The sequence below is a fragment of the Bos grunniens genome, chromosome 18 (genome assembly GCF_055505025.1).
Source record: "Bos grunniens cultivar Pamir isolate PY7600 chromosome 18, Bosgru_T2T1.0, whole genome shotgun sequence".
Lineage (NCBI taxonomy): Eukaryota > Metazoa > Chordata > Mammalia > Artiodactyla > Bovidae > Bos > Bos grunniens.
The window spans coordinates 38213333-38231761 of NC_141182.1; the positions used below are offsets into that span (position 1 = coordinate 38213333).

General features: G+C 43.7%; 1 long non-coding RNA gene across 1 annotated transcript in view; it reads left to right on the forward strand.

Moving 5' to 3' along the window:
* The window catches only part of LOC147353501 (uncharacterized), a 577435-nt gene that overhangs the window by 537888 nt on the left and 21118 nt on the right, over window positions 1-18429 (forward strand). Inside the window, exon 7 of the long non-coding RNA XR_015145686.1 lies at window positions 13186-13550. This is a non-coding gene — a long non-coding RNA (uncharacterized LOC147353501). The remainder of the gene's footprint in view (window positions 1-13185; window positions 13551-18429) is intronic.

Consider the following 18429-nt stretch of genomic DNA (forward strand, 5'->3'; position numbering starts at 1 on the left):
AGGACCCCTGCCACATGTGAAGCCGGAGGGGCTGCAGACGTCCCTCACGGTCAGCCAGGCCCCAGGGAAGTGGCTGGGGACCCTGCACCAGCTCCCCTCAATGCACAAGGAAAGTGGGTGATGTCTGGGGTTCTTCTCTCCTCTTCACCCTTCGCTAACCTCCCCCTTCCCATCTTATTAGGAAAAGTGTTCATTTAAAAAAAAAAATCCTTCCAGCGTGGCTTTGTTGTCATTCATGAAACCAAGATTCCCATAGTTGGTTGTATCACAGGTCCATCCCCACCCTCCACTTCACTTCCACTCATTTTCTCTGTCTCCTGCTTTATCAGGTCCTCTGTGGTCTCCTGCCTCTTTTTCTCGGACTATCTCGCCCTCTCTTCTTAGAGGACATTGTTCCTTATTTTTCTGTCTTATCTCTCTTGAGATGAGGTACAATGGGCAGACGAGAGCAAAGAAAAACAAGGCACTCTGGAGAGAAGTGTGTCAAATATGCCCAGGGCATTGCCCAAAGCTTGTTCTAGAACATCCCTAAAAACGGAGGAGAAGGACATGGAGATACCCAGACTCACCACTCTGGGATCCTGTGGCTGCAAACCTGCTTTCCAGCCATCCCCAAGGGATTCTTGAAAGGCAGAGTCAGTGAGCTTTGGGAGTTGGGAAGGATGGAGGCTTCTATCCTTGGGAAACCATCACCTGCTAGTTGGTATATTTGAGACTTTGCCCAAGCATGTTAAACCTTCTGAGCCTTGGCTTTCCTATCTGTAGAATGGAAAGATAGTCATAATTTCTGAAGTTCCAGGCACAGGGTAAAATAGTAACTAGGACAAGTGTTTGGAAGGCGATAAGTTTGCAGTGAATATTAATTTCCTACTTTCCTCCCAGAGAATATGGAAACTGCTAAGACTTAGGAAAAATAATAAAGCTCAGCAATTAAAGCTGGTGAGAGCACAACACTTCATGTAATGGTTGGTGCTGTTTCCCGTGGATAACAGGAGCCTACAGGTCAATTTTTATTCTGGCTTTGCTGTAGTAACTGCATTCGTTTCTTTAATGTTTAAATAGTGCCTGCTTTCGCTTAGCTGGCGTGATGTTAGACCTCCCATTAGTGTGCTTATTTATTTATTTTTAATTTCACTAGCAATGCGTGAAAGCATTCTCATGGGGAAAAAGCAAAATCAAACAAGATAGGATAAAACGAAAATGCCCCTTGGCCATCCCCAGAAGTCCTAATTCGGTCCCAGAGGTAATAACAGCTTGGCGTGTGTCCGTTCAGACCAAAAGGAAGAACTTTCATTCACATGCATATGTGTACCTACAGAAATGTCTAGATTTATTTTATAATTTTAAATACAAAATGTATCCTTACCGTTATTATTTTGCAACTTGGCTGTTTGTTTCTTTATTGGTTTAAGGTACTCTGGAGATCTTTTCTTGTCATTATGTAGAGCCCCATCTCATTTTTTCTACCTGCTGCCATGCACCCCATAATCCTTCTAGAATTATGCCATGCATCCCATAATCCTTCTAGAATTATATTCTAGCTAGAATATAATAGACTCAATAAGAGGTGTTGTCATTTTCATCTCTTAATCCCTTAAACCTCTAACATTACCTGTGACATAATAGGTGTTCTATTACTATGTTAAGTTATAACTTTCTGAAAATATTTTAAATGAATTAATATGCATGTAACCACATGCATTTTTAACCATCCCCTACTGATCGACTTTTAGGTTATTTCTTTTTTCCCTATTACAAACAGCAGAGAACACTCTTACATTTGCTTTGTTGCACGCGTATGCATGGATTTCTCTGGTGTAGGTCCTAAGGAGTAGAATTGGTGGGCCAAGGAAGACATCTTTTTCTAAATATTGATTGCCACAGTATCTTCTAAAGAGGTGGCACCAGTCTACAGCCCCACATTAATATGTTTCTTTAGGTGTCTTTTTGACAATATGTTTCCAAAATAATCCTACGTTGCCCTTCTCTGTTTTGATTTCAGGAAAGGAGGAGGTTTGATGATTAGAATGATTAGAATTAGAATAAAATAAGAGGTGGTACAGAAATCTGTTCATTTATTCATTCATTTTTCCAACTATTGATTTCATTGTAGGCCCTGCTGCAAATGCTGGGCATAGAAAGATAAACAAGACCTTCTACACACCCCAGAGGATTTCACAGTCTGGACTGAATACTTACATTCTTAATTCTTAAAATGTCATGTTTCTTTCTTAAAAGTAACATGACAACTAAATGTAAGGTCTGATCCCGGATTTGATCCTGGACCAGGAAAAGCAATGGCCATGAAGAAAAATACTGGGACATTTGGTGAAATTCAAATGAGGTCAGTGGATGAGATAATGTATTGATATTAAATTTCCTGATTTAGATCATTGTACTATGGTTGTTTAAGAGGATATTCTTGTTGTTAGGAAGTACACAGTGAAGGGTTTAGGGGAAATATACATGATTTCTCCAACTGATTCTTCCGTGGCTCAAAAATATACTTCCATGTAACTCAGAGCTTTCCAGTGGAGCATGATAACAAAAATGTTCTGTACCTGCTCTGACAATATGGAAGCCAAGAATGTCATGTGACCACCAAGCACTTGAAATATGGCTAATGCAACTGAAGACTTGAATCATTAATTTTATCCAATTGAAATATAAATAGCTACATAAGGCTAGTGGCTACCATGCTGGACAGCAAGGATACAAACAGGAGAGAAAAAAATACTAAAATAAATAGGATGAAATGTAAAGAATTGGTGAACTTATATAAATGGAATGAGGAAATTCTTTGGATTATTCTTGTAATTTTTCTTTAGGCTTGAATTACATATTTTTAATTAAATAATAAACACAGTGTCATCTCAGGGAAGTTCAAATTAAAATCTTACTGAAGTATATTTTATTACAATTAAAATGTCACAAATAAAATTATACTAACCAGGAGCCACAGAAAGGACACACTTAGACATTACTGTTAGGTGTGCAAATAGACACAGCCTTCTCTCATATACAGTTGCACAAGTACATGAGAAAATGTGTAAGGATTTCATTGTAGCTTTGTTTGTAATATCAAAAAATTGGATGGAGTGGAAATATTCAACAATAAGAGAATGGCTAAATGTATTTTCTTTGTTCTTATTCTAGATTACTATAAAGCTCTTTACCACACTGAGACAAAACAGTTTTTAAAATTTGTTTTATGGAATTATAGTTGACTTACAGTGTTACATTAATTTCTACTATATAGCAAAGTGATTCAGATTTTTTTTTCATATTCTTTCCATTATGGTTTATCATAGGATATTCAGTATAGTTCACTGTGCTATACATTGTTTATCCATTGTTGTTTATCCATTCTATATAAAATAGTTTGCATCTACTAATCCCAAATTCCCAATCCATCCTTCCCCCACCCCTTCTCCCCCTTAGCAACCACAAGCCTATTCTCTATGTCCGTGAGTCTTTCTGTTTCACAGATAAGTAAGTGATAGCTCATGATATTTATCTGACTTCATTTAGTATGAGAATCTCTGGGTCCATTCTTGGTTATGGCTGAGTAGTATTCCATTGTGTGTATGTGCTGTGTCTTCTTTATCCATTCATTTATTGATGGACATTTAGGTTGCTTCCATGTGCTAGCTTGTATATATCTTTGCAAATTATAGTTTTCTCCAGCTATATGCCCAGCTGTGGGATTGCAGGATCATGTGACAGCTCTATTTTTCATTTTTTGGAAAGGAACCTCCATAGTGTTTTCTACAGTGGCTGTACCAGTTTACATTCCCACCAACAGCATAGGAGGGTTCCCTTTTATCCACACCCTCTCTGGCATTTGTTATTTATAAACTTTTTAGTGATGGCCATTCTAACTGATATGAGGTGGTACCTCATTGTAGTTTTGATTTGCATTTCTCTAATAATTAGCAATGTCCAGCATCATTTCATGTGTCTGTTAGCCATCTGTATGTATTCTTTGCAGAAGTATCTATTGAGGTCTTCTGCCTATTTTTTAATTGAGTTGGGGTTTTTTTGCTATTGTTATTGAGTTATATGAACTGTTTACAAAAAAAAAGCAATTTGCTTTTTTTTTAAATTAAAAAAAAGATGTTTGGTATGATTGTATTTTTGTAATAAGAACACTGAAACTGCACACACACACACACACACTCACTCAATAACTTATTCACCTTTATATGCACATAGGAAAAGATTTGGAGAAATATACATGAAACAGTTACCAGATCATTCTCCAGAAATTTCCTCAAGTCCTGTGGAAAGACCACCCAGCTCCATCTCTCGAGTCCTTGGGCTGGGCTGTGGAGGGTCCTCCGAGCGCCTTGTGCTATTACAGCAGAGGTGCCTCCAGCCAGCCAAAAATCTCAAGCTGGTGCCCATCGGCTTGTTAGCTGCACCTCTGCGCCTGCCCCATGGAATCTCCAGGAAATACCCCTTAGCTCTCCCTGCCATTTCCAGGCACACACACTGCCCCTCCCCATAGCCACCAGGCCTGTGGGGCAGGCAGGGTCATTACTGAGTTCCAAGAAGGGAGTGTTTATTATTGTTGTCGGTTTGATGCTGATCCCAAAAGGACCTAATCAACAGGTAATAAGACCTCATGGGAGCAATTAGAAACCTCAACTTTAACCCTGTTATAACCACAGCAGAGACGACCAGAATCTTGGCAGGACTCTGCCCCTCACTGAACAGGGCCTGATGGAGAGGAGATGAATGGGGAAGCCGGAGAGGTACTGGTGGGTGTGCTAGGCGGTGGGCTGAAAAGGGAATCTGGGAGAAGGGGGCACATCTGAAATCAAGTCTACCCAACATCATCATGCTTAAAGGAAGACCTGTGCTAGGTGCATGAGGTACAAAAACAAATAAGCCAGGGTCCTGCCCCCAAGATGCTCACAGACACAGGAATAAAGATTTGCAATATGATAGGAGCTATACTACAGGATAGGTTTATTCAGGGCCCAGGCTGGTTCAGAGGCAGGAACTATCAGCCTTGTTGGGTGAGTCAGGGAGGGCAAATGCACCAGTCAAGTGAGATCTCATAGTATATAGATACGACAGCATCTATTGGTTGCCCGAAGGACTTCCATTTAGACACCCACTTGTGACACAGAACTCCCTGTGTCTTTCAAGCTGCCTTAAATCCTTTTTCTTTCTTTATAAGGTTGGATTTAAATAAATAAAACTTATTAGTAATTAATTTAAAAACAGATGCTTAAACACTTGCTTTTGGTGTTACAAGTGGCTCTACCTGCCAACCAATGAGATAGAAAGTTAGTCTCATCCATTAGCAAAACTTAACAATGCCTGATAAGATAACTGTGTCATGAACCATTTCTCATTACCCACATAGTGACCAAGGGTGTTGTTACATAATCATCACACGAGAACACCCTTGGAATGGAACCAACTGACTACACATAGGCACATCACCATCATTGTCGATGGATAGCTGATAGAGGTTTTAATTACTTCAAGTTCCCAAAGCAGGGCCTCTGTGATAAATGATGGAGACGAGGAAATGAAGTCACATCTTCAAAGGCCAAATCAGCCTCCAGTTTTTTCCAACTTGCACAGAATTGCAACAGCTTCTCTCGTTAATTGTTGTGCAAGATTTTGCATCTTGCATAAAACTAGCTGCGAATGTCACATCGGCCATCTTGATTAGGCCCAAGATCACAATCAAGAGGGTGAAATTGGACAGCAGCATGGCGGCCATCTCACTGCTCAACCTCTTCTGGCTCTTAGAGAAGAACAGTTTGTACATTTGCAACTTGCTTAGTCCTGGGTTCTCATTTTGCTAGAACAAAAGTCCTGGATGCCAAAACCTGACACCATACAAAAACCAGGGTATGTTTAAAGTCTCAGAGCTGATAAAGAACTTCAACTTCATTAAATGAAAAAGAAACATAAAATTATACAGATTCTTCTTCTGCAAACATGCATCCAGTTACCTAGCACCAGGTACTGGGTGTGGGGGAAAGAAAACAAGATCTTTGCCCTTAAAGAGCTTGCACTTTAATTAAAGGAAACAGAAATAACCAGAGCATGATGAGATAAGTCAGGCAGTAGCAGAAGCCCAGGGGACTGGGGAAAAACCCCTCACATGACTTGGGGCCAAGTGTCCCAGAAGTCTGCAGAGGGACATTTGAACTGGGTTTTGGATGATGGAGAGGATTCTCCTGGTTCTGGGGCCAGTGTTCTAGGCAGAGGGGACTGTGTGTGCAGAAGCACAGAGGTTGGAGATGGTAGGTCAGAGTGTACATGGTGGAGTGAGAGAGATGAGGAAGCAGAGGGAAGACTGAATCCAAAGAAATCTCAATCGTAAAAGTCTTGAAGGCCACGAGAATAAATTTTGACCTAGAAGACCATAGGGTTGTTCAGGTATTTTTAGAATTAGCAAACAGGAAATGTTTAAAAAAACAAAACAAAACACCGGCCAAGGATATATTTAGGTAAGAATTTGTGTCATCAAGCAGAGTGAATGACTGAGCATTAGAAGTTGATACTTGGTAATCATGGCTCCTCTGCAGGACACTTCGATCATCTCACATGCTCACACGATGGCCCAGGGACAGACATACTGGACAGCCCACTGCCTTCAGGGAGCACACCATCACACAAGGGACAGACTCACGTTCAACCCCTCAACAGTGTAATGATGGAAACGAACATGGAACACGGTGGGAGCACTTTGGGGGACAGAGGGCAGGGTCTCGGGGGTGGCCAAGGAAGACTTCCTGAAGTCTGTGAGACTTGAGCTGCATGTTGGAAGCTGACTAGGATTTAGCCAGGTGGAGAACTATTCACAGGACTAACAGTTCTTAATCTGAAGGTGCAGGAGGAAGGCAGAGACGGGGGAGGAAGTGGTATGGAGGAGGTGGTGCTGGATTAGGAAGGGATGTGTTGGGAGGGATGGTCACCCTGGTGGGGGTGACTGGAGGTTTGAGGTCTGAGCCTGTGGCCTGCAGACCAGTGATGTCATGAACAAAAGTAATGTAGTCAGAAAGAAGCCAATCTCAACATGGGCTTGAATGCAGAAGGAATGATAAACTTCTGTGTGGTGCCAAGTTGGATTTCTGTTAGAGCAGCGGTTCTCCACCAGGGGCAGTTTTCCCCCTGGGACAATTTCACTCTGCCTAGAGACTTGTTCAGAGGTCAGAGCTCTGGGAGGGTGTGTGCCCCTGGCATCCAGTGGGTAGGATTCGGGGATGCTGCACCAATGCACAGGAGAGGCCCCAAAACAAAGAGGTATCTGGCCCCAAAGAGTGCTGAGGTTGAGGAACCCTGTCCTAGAGCATCCCCTCAAGGGTGACCTGAGTACCCTATGAGCAAATGGAGAAACAAGGGTAATTCAAAGCCCGTTAACAAATGGATTGCTTTCCAATGTACAGGTTTGTAGTTGTAAAAATCTTAGGAAGGGCAACAGAAAGCTTTGATCAGGGTTCTGGGATGCCCAAGTATGCTGACTACATTCTAGACCTCCAAAGAGATAATGTCGCTTTGCCTGGACTCCTCCTTTCTCCAGTCAACACATTTGGCAGGATGTCATTTTTCAGATCACCCCAGTGCCCTGTTCCTGGGTCCTTCTATACACATGCAAGGAAAGAGTAACCTGACAGAATTTCACCCATCCTCGCTCTACAATAGAACAATATCCTGTTGTTCATGGCAGTTGTATGACTCATGCCAGAAGACAGTGTTCCCAACTTTATGAGCAATTCTGGGGGGTCCAAAGTCCACCTAGAAACCCTGGGTAGTTCTTGGATGGAGCTCAGAAATGTACATATTTGGGCTTAATATTTCCAGGAACCCTGATAAGGGGGGTGTCAGGGGCCATAGTTGAGAAAGTCTTGCTATAAGAGTACGAAGGGGTGGGTGAAGAAGAGAATGAAGTAGAGAAGTTTATATCAGATCACTCAGGGCAGAGGCAGGCATGACTCTGAGCTGATGGAAGGTAGATCAGAAGAATAGGGAGGTTCTGGGGACCAGTGGCTTTCTGAGGTTTTATCCACAGAATCCTTTCTTTAGAGAATCCAGGGAAGTCTAATCTGTAAACCAAAAAAAACTGGGGGATGTTCTGATTTAAGTGGGGTGAAAGGGCTCTCTTAAGCTTTGCCACTTCCTGATACTTCCGATAGCCAAATTCTACCAAAGATTTGTGAAGTTCATCGAACCCAACAGACTCCAGCAGACTTTATATTAGGAAATAAATCCAAACATCAAGTTTCATGACAACAAAGAGGAAAAAAGGCACACCCAGTTGATCAGTTCAGTTGACTCTTAAGTATCTGATGATATGAGTGACCAATGTTTATTCACTCATTTAGTAAATATTTTTTTGAAGACTGGCTGTGGGCCAGGGACTGTTCTAGAATATGAGTAGTATGGTTGGGCCACCTATATGCTGTCTTTCTTCTCATTTTTTCTCTGCTCATCAGTCCAACTCTAAGAAGTTAGGGAAAGAAACAAAATGAAACTCACAATTTAGTTACTCAGGCTTTTAGTGAGCTACTTGATGGTGGAATCCTGGAAATTACTAACAGTGAAACCAAAGGCTTCTCTCCAGGTCCCTTGTTTAAATTCTCCTTGCCCTCATCCTCAGGTATAATGGGCTGAGTAGAATAGTAAGATGGTGAACACATGGGCTTCCCTAGTGGTTCAGTGGTAAAGAATCCGCCTGCAATGCAGGAGGCACCTGGCAATGCCAGAGACCTAGGTTTGATCTCTGGGTCAGGAAGATCCCCTGGAGGAGGAAATGGCAACCCACTCCAGTATTCTTGGCTGGGAAATCCCATGGACTGAGGAGCCTGGGGGGCTAACATCTTACGTCCTCAAGACAGTATTCCCAGGGAAAGGAATTCCACTGAGGGACCCCAGATAGCAGAAGCAAAAAGTCCATTGCAATAATACCAAGGCATGGCAGATAATAATGGCATACTGAGTGATCCAGGTCAAGATGAACATGAGACCCATCCCTGCTGCCTCCCTGCCCCCCCCACTTCTGTTTCTGCTAAGAACAGGACACACAAAGCTCACCTCTTAATATTTCCAAATAATGCCGTTTTAAGAATCTGGCCGGCTAGTGTGTGACAAAAATTTTAAAAAGACCTGACAACAAAAATTACTATTCAAAGTAAAGTATTATTTTAGGGTGACATTATTTTTTAAATTCACATTTTTCATTTGTTATACCATGTAGCAGCTCTGTGAACACATAGATAAGAGGATACAATAGATATTTGACAGTGTAGTTCTCAGAGTATTTGCATATCCAAGAGATTATTTCAGCGAGTATACTTAGACTGACCCTATTAACCATTCACAATATTTTGTCTTGAATTCAATTCACACTCTGTGGACATGTCCAATTCACATTTCAGCTCTTAATGCTGTTTTCCCTCTTAGACTTTATATTAGGAAATAAATCCATAACATCAAATTTCATGACAACATCTGCTCTGGCTGACATGATTGAAAGAGAATTTCACTCATGCCAGGTTATTCTGTTTCTTAATTTGTTCTTTATCATACCTGGAGAAGCAGCATCTTTTATCAAGTCCAATATGGAGAATGGAAGCTACTGGTGCAGCATTCACAACAGGCAGCAGCCTCAGCAGCGCTGGAAGGTGACTACAGGAAGCACTCTGAGGCAGCAGAGTTGACAGGATGGCTGGAGACTGATTTCCAGGCAGGCATGGCTTTGCCACACATGCCGCCAAGCTAACAACCAGAGCATTCAAGATGAAGGTAGATCATCGCCTAAAATGGGCAATGAACTTTAATGAGAAAAAAATATTAGTCCCTATGTACTAGGGACTCAGTCTCTTGTACACCAGTGTTCATAGCAGCATCATTCCCAATCACAAAAAGCTGAACAACCCACATGGCCATGAACAGATGAATGAGTAGACAGAATGTGGTATATCCATACAGGGGAACATTATTCAGTCATAAAAAGGAATGACGCTCCCATACATGCCCCAACATAGATGAACCTTGGAAACATGCTCAGTGAAATAAACCAGATACAAAAGTACAAATACTGTATGATCCCACATATATGAAATATCCAGAATAGGCAAATCCACAGAGGCAGACTGTAGATTAGAGGTTTCCAGGGCTAGGAGCAGAAGAGAGTGGGGAGTTGATGATTAATGGGTTCACAGTCTCTTTTGGGGATGTTGAAAAATTTTGGAAATAGTGATGAGACATATGCAAAATTGTAAATGTAATCCCATGATTAACATCACCGGCTTGTGCAATCCCTCAGAAATGATTACCATAGCATGTTTTATGCTATATATATTTCACCACAATGAAAAATTAAATAGTTTTATATATATATATATATATAAATGATTTAAATAATATATATTTTTAAAGCTGATACCCTAATGTCAGGAGGTTGAGGACTCTGTTCTCAACTTCTAGGTACAGGCAGAGGGAGACCATGAGCCCAACTTCACGTGGTCATGGGCCCCATATGGTTCTCATGCTTACAACCTCCTGACATTAGGATAGGAGCTCTTTTTAAAATCTAAAACCAGACAATCAGATTTTTAAAGAAACCTGTGAAAACTGTACCTGGGAAATTAAACAAACTGAAGGTAGAAAATACAGTAAGCAGCCGTCTCAGAGCTCCACAATTCAAACTGTCTCAGAAAGAAATCCATCTCTTATCTCGTCCTTGCCCAGATTTCCCAGTGGACATGGGTGTTTGTTTATAGCACATGCTGGTGGCCACCTTTCCAGACCTCATCTCCCATGTGTGGGGCGATGGCGCCTGTCTCCTCTGGGCAAGCACCTCTGCGTGCTAACACGCCTGAAATGAGATGAGGCTCCAGAATGTTCTGGAGGCAGAGCTGTAACACAGTGTCACCTTCTCGGCCAGCTCCTGGCACCACTTCCTTCCCATCAGCTTCAGCTCCTACCTACTGGCGGTTCCATGTTTTCAGTGGCAGGAGAGGGCCTGTGGAAGGTGGGGAGGTCTCCTGAGCTCTGTGGCCAGGAGCGACCTGCTCACCTCTCAGCCTCCAGCTCCTCCTTGTTGCCAGAAGGAGAAAGGGCGACTTTCTGGAATGGTGACAGGAGCCCAGAGGCAGCACGGGCAGCAGGAGCAGGCGGGCAGGCAATAAAGTTTCCAGATCCCCAGGGGACGTAATCCCATTCTCCAGCCAGGTGCTGCAAGTAAGGCTGGTGGCTTCCAACCTTCTTGGCCCGAGGCCAGAGTTTCCAGGCTTCCCTCCACCCTGAACTCCTTCCCATCATCTTTCCAACCAGAAGCTTGTTAACTGTTTTCCTGTGCTTTTATCCAGATTTCAAGGCACCCTCTGTGTGTTAAACTTCAAAGAAAGTTTGCTACAGTAAGTGCCATGCTGTAGCAAGGGGAAAGCTGCAAACAGCTCTGTTGAAAATGGTTTTGTTCAAATGAATAGGGCTGGGACTCTTTCCTCTCTCACACCCCCCGCCACCCTCCCCACACACACCCTATTTCTTTCAGATGAAATTGCATTTGTGTCTGGATTAAGTTGCCTGGTATCAATCCTGAAATTTTTAAAGATGAAAAGCAGAACAGCCGCACAATATTTAAAATGTGAAATGATTACAGAATGGCACCAGGCCAATGTTTATGAATCATTGAATATGATCATAAAATCATAAAAAATAATCACCAAAAGGTAAATAAATTACCCAGCTTACTGCTTATTTTCACGTAGGGTCTGACACAAAAGCGGCAGCCATAAATGATTTATACCTGTTTTAACAATAATACTCATTTTACTGAAAGATGGTCAGCACTTGGACTGCTGTGGGCAGCATGCCAGTTGTCGAAAGGTTAATGTTTCAGCAGCAATACATTAAATTATGAATAATACCAGTCCCAAAATGGAAGGTTATTAGCTCAGTATGCTTAATTAGCCCAGCTAGAACTTTGCCATCAAGTAGCAGTGCCCATTACTGCAGCACTTGCCTTGATGGGGGATGGCAGCTTTGGGATTCTAATGGCAGGAGCCGGGGCAGGTAGATGCGGGAGGGGTGTGGGCATGTCCTTTCTTTTCAACTCAGGGCACAATTATTAGAAGCATCTCAAAGCTGGTTTTCGGGATTTTGAGCTTTCCCATGGTTTCCCCAGGAAGTCTTCCCAGCAAAAAGGGCAGAAATGACCTGGGAGAGGCACGGTACTTAGTGCTGTGGATACAGGGGATGGTTCACAGGCTGGGCAAAGCCATCAGCATTCATCCAACATGGGCACTTATTGAAAAACTACTGCCTACCAGGCACGTGCAAAGCAGTTAATGAGACCAACAGGTTCTCAGATCTAAGACAGGGGAGAGCCCTTAAACAACCAACTATGCAATTAGTGCCTTAATTACAGCCTCGTGACTGCTAGGAGGGGCGGGTTTAGAATGCCGCTGGCACCTGGACTGGAGTCAGGGTAGGGGTTTTCGGAGAAGGCTTCCCGTAGGAAGTACCATTCACTCTGATCTCTAAAGGGTGAGTAGAAATGAGCTAGGTGAATCTCCAGGAGAAACTCTTTCAGGCAGGGACTAGCTAAATCATGCCAGAGCCTCCAGAAAGGATGGTGCTAGAGAAAGATGCAGGCTTTGGGTGAAAGGAGCATTGACTTTGTGCTTGCCTGCCAGGCCGTGAAGATGCTGCTGAGCACCTCGCTTGTGGGGGTGCGTGCGTCTGTGTGCATGTATGCCTATACCTGGCCCCACAGCCACCCAACCTCCTCTCCTCCTGCTGTCTTTGCTCCACGAGGTGCTCCCATTTAAAGCTCCAGGCTCACAGGCAGGGGTAGGCCCGGACCTGCCCCTGGCCTGTCCGCTACATCCCGCTGTCTGCACCACCACCCTGCTCTACTTAGTACTATTAGTAGCTTGTTTTTCTAAGCCCTAAAATTCATTTTCTTTTCCCGCCTCGCTTCCAGAAAAATAAATAAGAGTGAACACATCACTCATTTAAGAAGAGGAATGGAATTTAGGTTGCGTTTTTCTTTCTATTTTTATGATTAGTTAGAATTTTCCTGGGAACACGGCCAGGAGGGCATTATGGTGAGATAATGTCCTGTATTTAATCACGGCTGCAATGGCGAGCCGTGTTCTGTGGGGAGAAGCCGAGTTAACGCATCTTCCCTGTCTTGTGTGTTTTTAGGGTACCGCGGGTAGCCCAAGATGAAGACTGGGCCAAGAGGCAGCTGGGCGGCGGGCCTGTGTGAAAACCCACAGGTGGACAGAATGCAGTCATGACTCTCTTCATGCGGGACCCATCAGCCCTGAGAACCCTGAAACCCCCAAAGGAGCCAAGTGCAGGAGGCCCCAAAACTGACCAAAGTCAGTTGCATCCTTGGTCCTGCACCCTGTGGACAGTTCTGGCATTGTCCATGCCCGCCTCTGCACAGCTCCTTGGCCTGGATGCACTTCTTGTTTTCACGTGGGCATCCCACCCCTTTGTGACCCCAACACCATGTGTGCAGGGGGAGCTCAAGGCTTCTGAGTGAACCTGGAAGTCAGCAACAGGTAGGACCCATCTGTTCCTTAATTCTGCACATGCGTGGCCGTCCAGAGACCCACAGTCCCCTGCGGGGCGGTGTCCGTGGTGGTTGACAATTTTCTGAGTCACTCTCGTTTTCCAAGATGGTTGATCCATCATGAAGAATGAAAGAATTGCTGGCAGTGGTAAAATAGAAACAGGTATCTTAGCGAGATGTCTTAGGGAGATGCCTGGAAGGCAGGAAAGGGAGATCAGGTTTAACCTGGAAGAAGGGAGCCTGGAGGACAGGTGGATGGATGCGGACCCACCTTTCTTGGCCAGGAAAACCAGAGTGGGTGGGGAGGGGCACATGGAACCCTTCACATTCACTGTTGCCCTATTAAACGTGGCGTTAGAAGGAGTAAGGTAAGGGCAGTGGAGAGAACAGGATGCCCCAAGCAACCCATAAATAGCAGGGCGAAGACAAAGTGTTTATTACTTAGCTTCATGAAGCCCATATAAGCACTCTCCCGGGGTGCGAGAGCGCGGGAGTGTGTGTGTCCGGGGATGGGGAGTCCCAGACCCGCTGTTCGCGCTTGGCTTGATTCTATGAAGGCGTCTATTTGATGGAACGTACTGGAACAGTTCATAGCCAGCACAGCAAACCTTGTGCGGAGACAGAGCTTTCTTTTTCTCTTTCCTTTTCCTGTTTGCCTTGAGAATGAGGCCTTTCTCTTCTCAGCCCTTTGCTCTCCCCAAAGTTGTCTCACGAGGTCACTGCCAGCTGACAGGCTTGCCTTTCGGTGCGAGGTTTGAATGGAAACAATGCCCTGTGTTCTGGGGGCTGATGAGGCTCTGGGCCTGTTCCTGGCCGGGCTGCCCTAAACTGTAAATGGGTTATTGTTTTAGCAGGACTGTCAGTTCCTATAGACAATTTGGTGTATGTGATGCAAGACTTGCTCCTAGTTTGTATGTATATATATTTTTTCATAGATGGGAAAGAGTTCCCGGTTTGATCCCTGGATCAGGAAGATCCCCTGGAGAAGGGAATGGCTACCAACTCCAGTCTTCGTGCCTGGAGAATCCCACAGACAGAGGAGCCTGGCGGGCTTACAGTCCATGGAGTGGCAAAGAGTCAGACAGGCCTGAGCGATTAATACTTTCACTCTTATATATGTATGTAGATGTACATACACCTATACATACCACCAGTATTGAGTGGCAGAAAGGTGATTTAAGATCATCATGTTTACTTTCAAACCAGGTTTGGCCCCTCACTCGCTGTGTTTCTTTGAGCAACTAACTTACCCTCTCAGTAAGGGTATTAGCAAGGCGTTAGCATCTCAGTTCAAACAAGTCTACCTAGAAGATCCCTTCTAGTTCAAACATACTTTGACCCTGTGATTGCAAGATATTACATTACAATGTTCAACAATAAGCTTAAAAGAACTTTCTTTGAATAGCTTATCCATTGACAGACCTGATTTCTAAGAGCAGTCAAGGATGTGTGCTGAATGTTCTATTGAATCTCCTGAATGCTGAAGTTAGTGCTTTGCAGATGTGAATGGCAAGAAGAGGAAAGTAGAAGAGATCTGTGTTGTCATGTTCTGGGATCTTGAAAAATCCTTACAGTCATACTCAGGATTGTCAGTTACAAAACACTTTGTCACCAATGGATAATATTTGGAGAAGTAAGAAGCATTTTCAAAAGCTATATATTGGAGGTTTCTGAATGAGGACCCAGTTCTGAAAACTCTTTTCATTGGCTGAGGAACGGCAAATAGATAAGAAACAATTCACCAAAACTAAGGTTGACTATTTTTCATTGCTAATAATGGTCAAGCAACAATAACATTGCCTATCAGAGGCCTCAGAGGCAACCAGTAGGGCAGTGACAGAACCCAGCCAGGGCCAGCCTCTGGGACGCTAGGAGCCCTCTGGCACAGCCAGCCTCAGGCTGGCACTGGCTGGCTGGCTCTGTGAAAGTGTCACCAGCACAGAACCGTGTGCTGGCCTTCCAGGAAGGTAAGTGACTAGCTGGGCCAAGAAGGAGGGATTCCCCAGGGTTCTACCAGAAGCTTCACTGAGAATCACAGCCCTGCAGCCACTGACCGCTGTGGCCCACCCCTTAGTAGATCTCTGTGAAGGGGGTCTCTCCCACGCTGGCTGGTGGAAATCCTTTCTGGAGGAGGCTGACACTGGACATCTGCCTGGCTAGAGGTCTTTACTGCTTCTTTAGCCTACAGTTTTCCTTCCTTCCCTCCCTCCACAAGCACTGACGGGATACATACTGTTTGGCAGGCACTAGGGGAGGCCCACAGTCCTCGTGTACTAACAAATGAGTCTGAGCTGGAAGTACTTTCTGCCTCACAAGACAGATAATCCCAAGTATAGTTTAGAATTCCATACACTGAGCTGGAGAGCACAGAGAAGGAAGAAAGCAGCTCAGGCTATAGAGGGTCTCAGAAGAGACGTTTATGGTGGATATCGGTAGAGGGGAACAAGGCACTCCCAGCAAAGCAAACACAGCCTATTTAGAAAGCAGGGGTGGGTATTTTTTGGCTCACGTCCAAGACTTAAAGAAGAATCCATATTGGGGATGAGTTTGAGATACACAGCCTCAAAGCAACCACAGCCTGGGTTCAGGGATATCTCTTCAACTTATACCCTGCGGACAGTTGCCTAGGCCTGGACGTTGGTGAGGAGAGGAGTAGGGAATATCCAGACCCTGACCTGTCATTCGTAAAAAGCTTGACGATCATTTTCAAAGGCTGCAGGCCGTTCTCTCAGAGTGACGTCCCACCTCAGACGCTACGTCTGTAAGGATGAGAGCTCTGCCTGGTGCATGCGTCCTGTGCAGGAATGAGTCTTAAGACCTGTATGCTGACTGCTAACAGTGCCGTCAGCCCAGGGTCCATGGTTAGTGTGGGCGCCATATGCATGATTTCATCACAGCGGAGCCCTTGGTGTTTCTTGCATTAGCGCCCCTGCTTTGCTTTCTTTTTAAATTTTAATGGATTGTGATCAATTTACAATGTTGTGTTAGTTTTAGGTATACACAAAGTGATCCAGTTATATATATATACATGTTTTTTTAAAATTCTTTTTCAGGTTCTTTTCTCATGTATGTAGGTTATCTCAGAATATTGAGTTTCCTGTGCTATACAGTAGGTCCTTGTTGGTTATCTATCTTATATGCAGTTCATCCTAAGCACCTGATTTTTCCTCCCCGCCACGTTTCCCCTTTGGTAACCATAAGTTTGTTTTTTATATCTGTAAGTCTGTCCCTACTTTGTAAATACGTTCGTTTGTAACTTTTATTTTAAATTAGATGTTTACATATGAGTGATCACGTGATATTTGTCTTTCTCTGTCTGACTTCCTTCACTTGTTATGAGAGTCTCTAGGTCCATCCATATTGCTGAAAGTGGCATTATTTCATTTTTATGACTGAGTAATATTCTATTGTTGGGCTTCCTTGGTTGCTCAGTGGTAAAGAATCCACCTGCCAATGCAGGAGATGTGGGTTGGGTCCCTGGGTTGGGAAGATCCCTTGAAGGAGGAAATGGCAACCTGCTCCAGTATTCTTACCTGGACATTGACAGAGGAGCCTGCTGAGCTACAGTCCATGGGGTTACAAAAGAATCAGATATGACTTAGTGACTAAATAACAACAACATTCCACTGTATATATGCACCATCTTCTTTATCAACATTTCTTGGTCAATGAACGTTTAGGTTGCTTCCATGTTTTGGTTATTGTAAATAGTGTTGCAGTGAACACTGGGGTTCATGTATCTTCTTGGACTATGGTTTTCTCCAGCTAGCCCTTTGTTCAATGATATAGTTGATTTCCTATTGGCCCATCTCTCTCCTTTTTGATCTCTCCTTGCTAAAAGATAGACAATGATTGAAGAGATCCAAGTGCATATGTAAAGATGAAATATCACCTTTGCCTTTGAAAGTAGGTGTATGGCTAGGCAGGCTACTGAGATCCAGGTCTGTATTATATCCACAGGCAGAGGCCCTACCCAGCCCTAAGCCTTCCCATGAACCACATTCTGCCTCTGGCTGTCTCTGCCTACACCCCACCCGCACAGTCCTACCTTGGAGATTAAGTAGAATTACCTCCCTTCTAGGACCTAGGTATGTCCAAGACTCTCCAATGACTAGCCCACATGGCCAGCACTCTAGGGATTAGAAGACCAGCCTTCTTGTGATAAGGCAAGCTCCTATTAGCAGTTCTATCTTCTGAAATAGGTGTCTCAATATCCCTGACCTCCTGAGCTTATAGATTGGACAGCCCTGAACTTCAAGACCCTCTTATTCATGTATTAAATCTCATGTGATTACCTGGATTTGTGGCCCCCACAACCTACTCTGAGGCCTAATATTCATTTGCCCCATTCATTTCTCCTCTGTGCTTCTCGACACAAGCACAGTGGATGGACTAGACTTGACACTGACTTCATAGGCTATATGTAATCATGTAGATGGTAAGTACAGGTATGTGAAATGAAAGAAATTAAAGTCTGGCTTGGCCAATAAAACTTTCTTGTCCCTTACAATTTAAAACATTTCCTGATCTTTGAACCACATTAAATCTCATAGTGTATTAGAATTTGGTGACACCATCCTTTACCACTGGAAAGAGCTCAAAGACTGCATTGACATGAACAAAGTAATCTTGCCCATGAAAGAAGACGTATGAATGCCACTTGCTTGTAGAGCCCCATGTGGTTCTTGTCGGTCATCCTCCATTTAATTAGAACTGCAATCATCTCTCAAGGGGCACATGGAGGCTTCCTTAAATCTATCAGCTTCCCTATGATATATAAAACTGGTGATGTTGAAAATCTTGGCCATATAAAAAATACTAGGAAGTTGGGGAAAATGTATATATCATCTGGGTTGTTGTCATTCAGT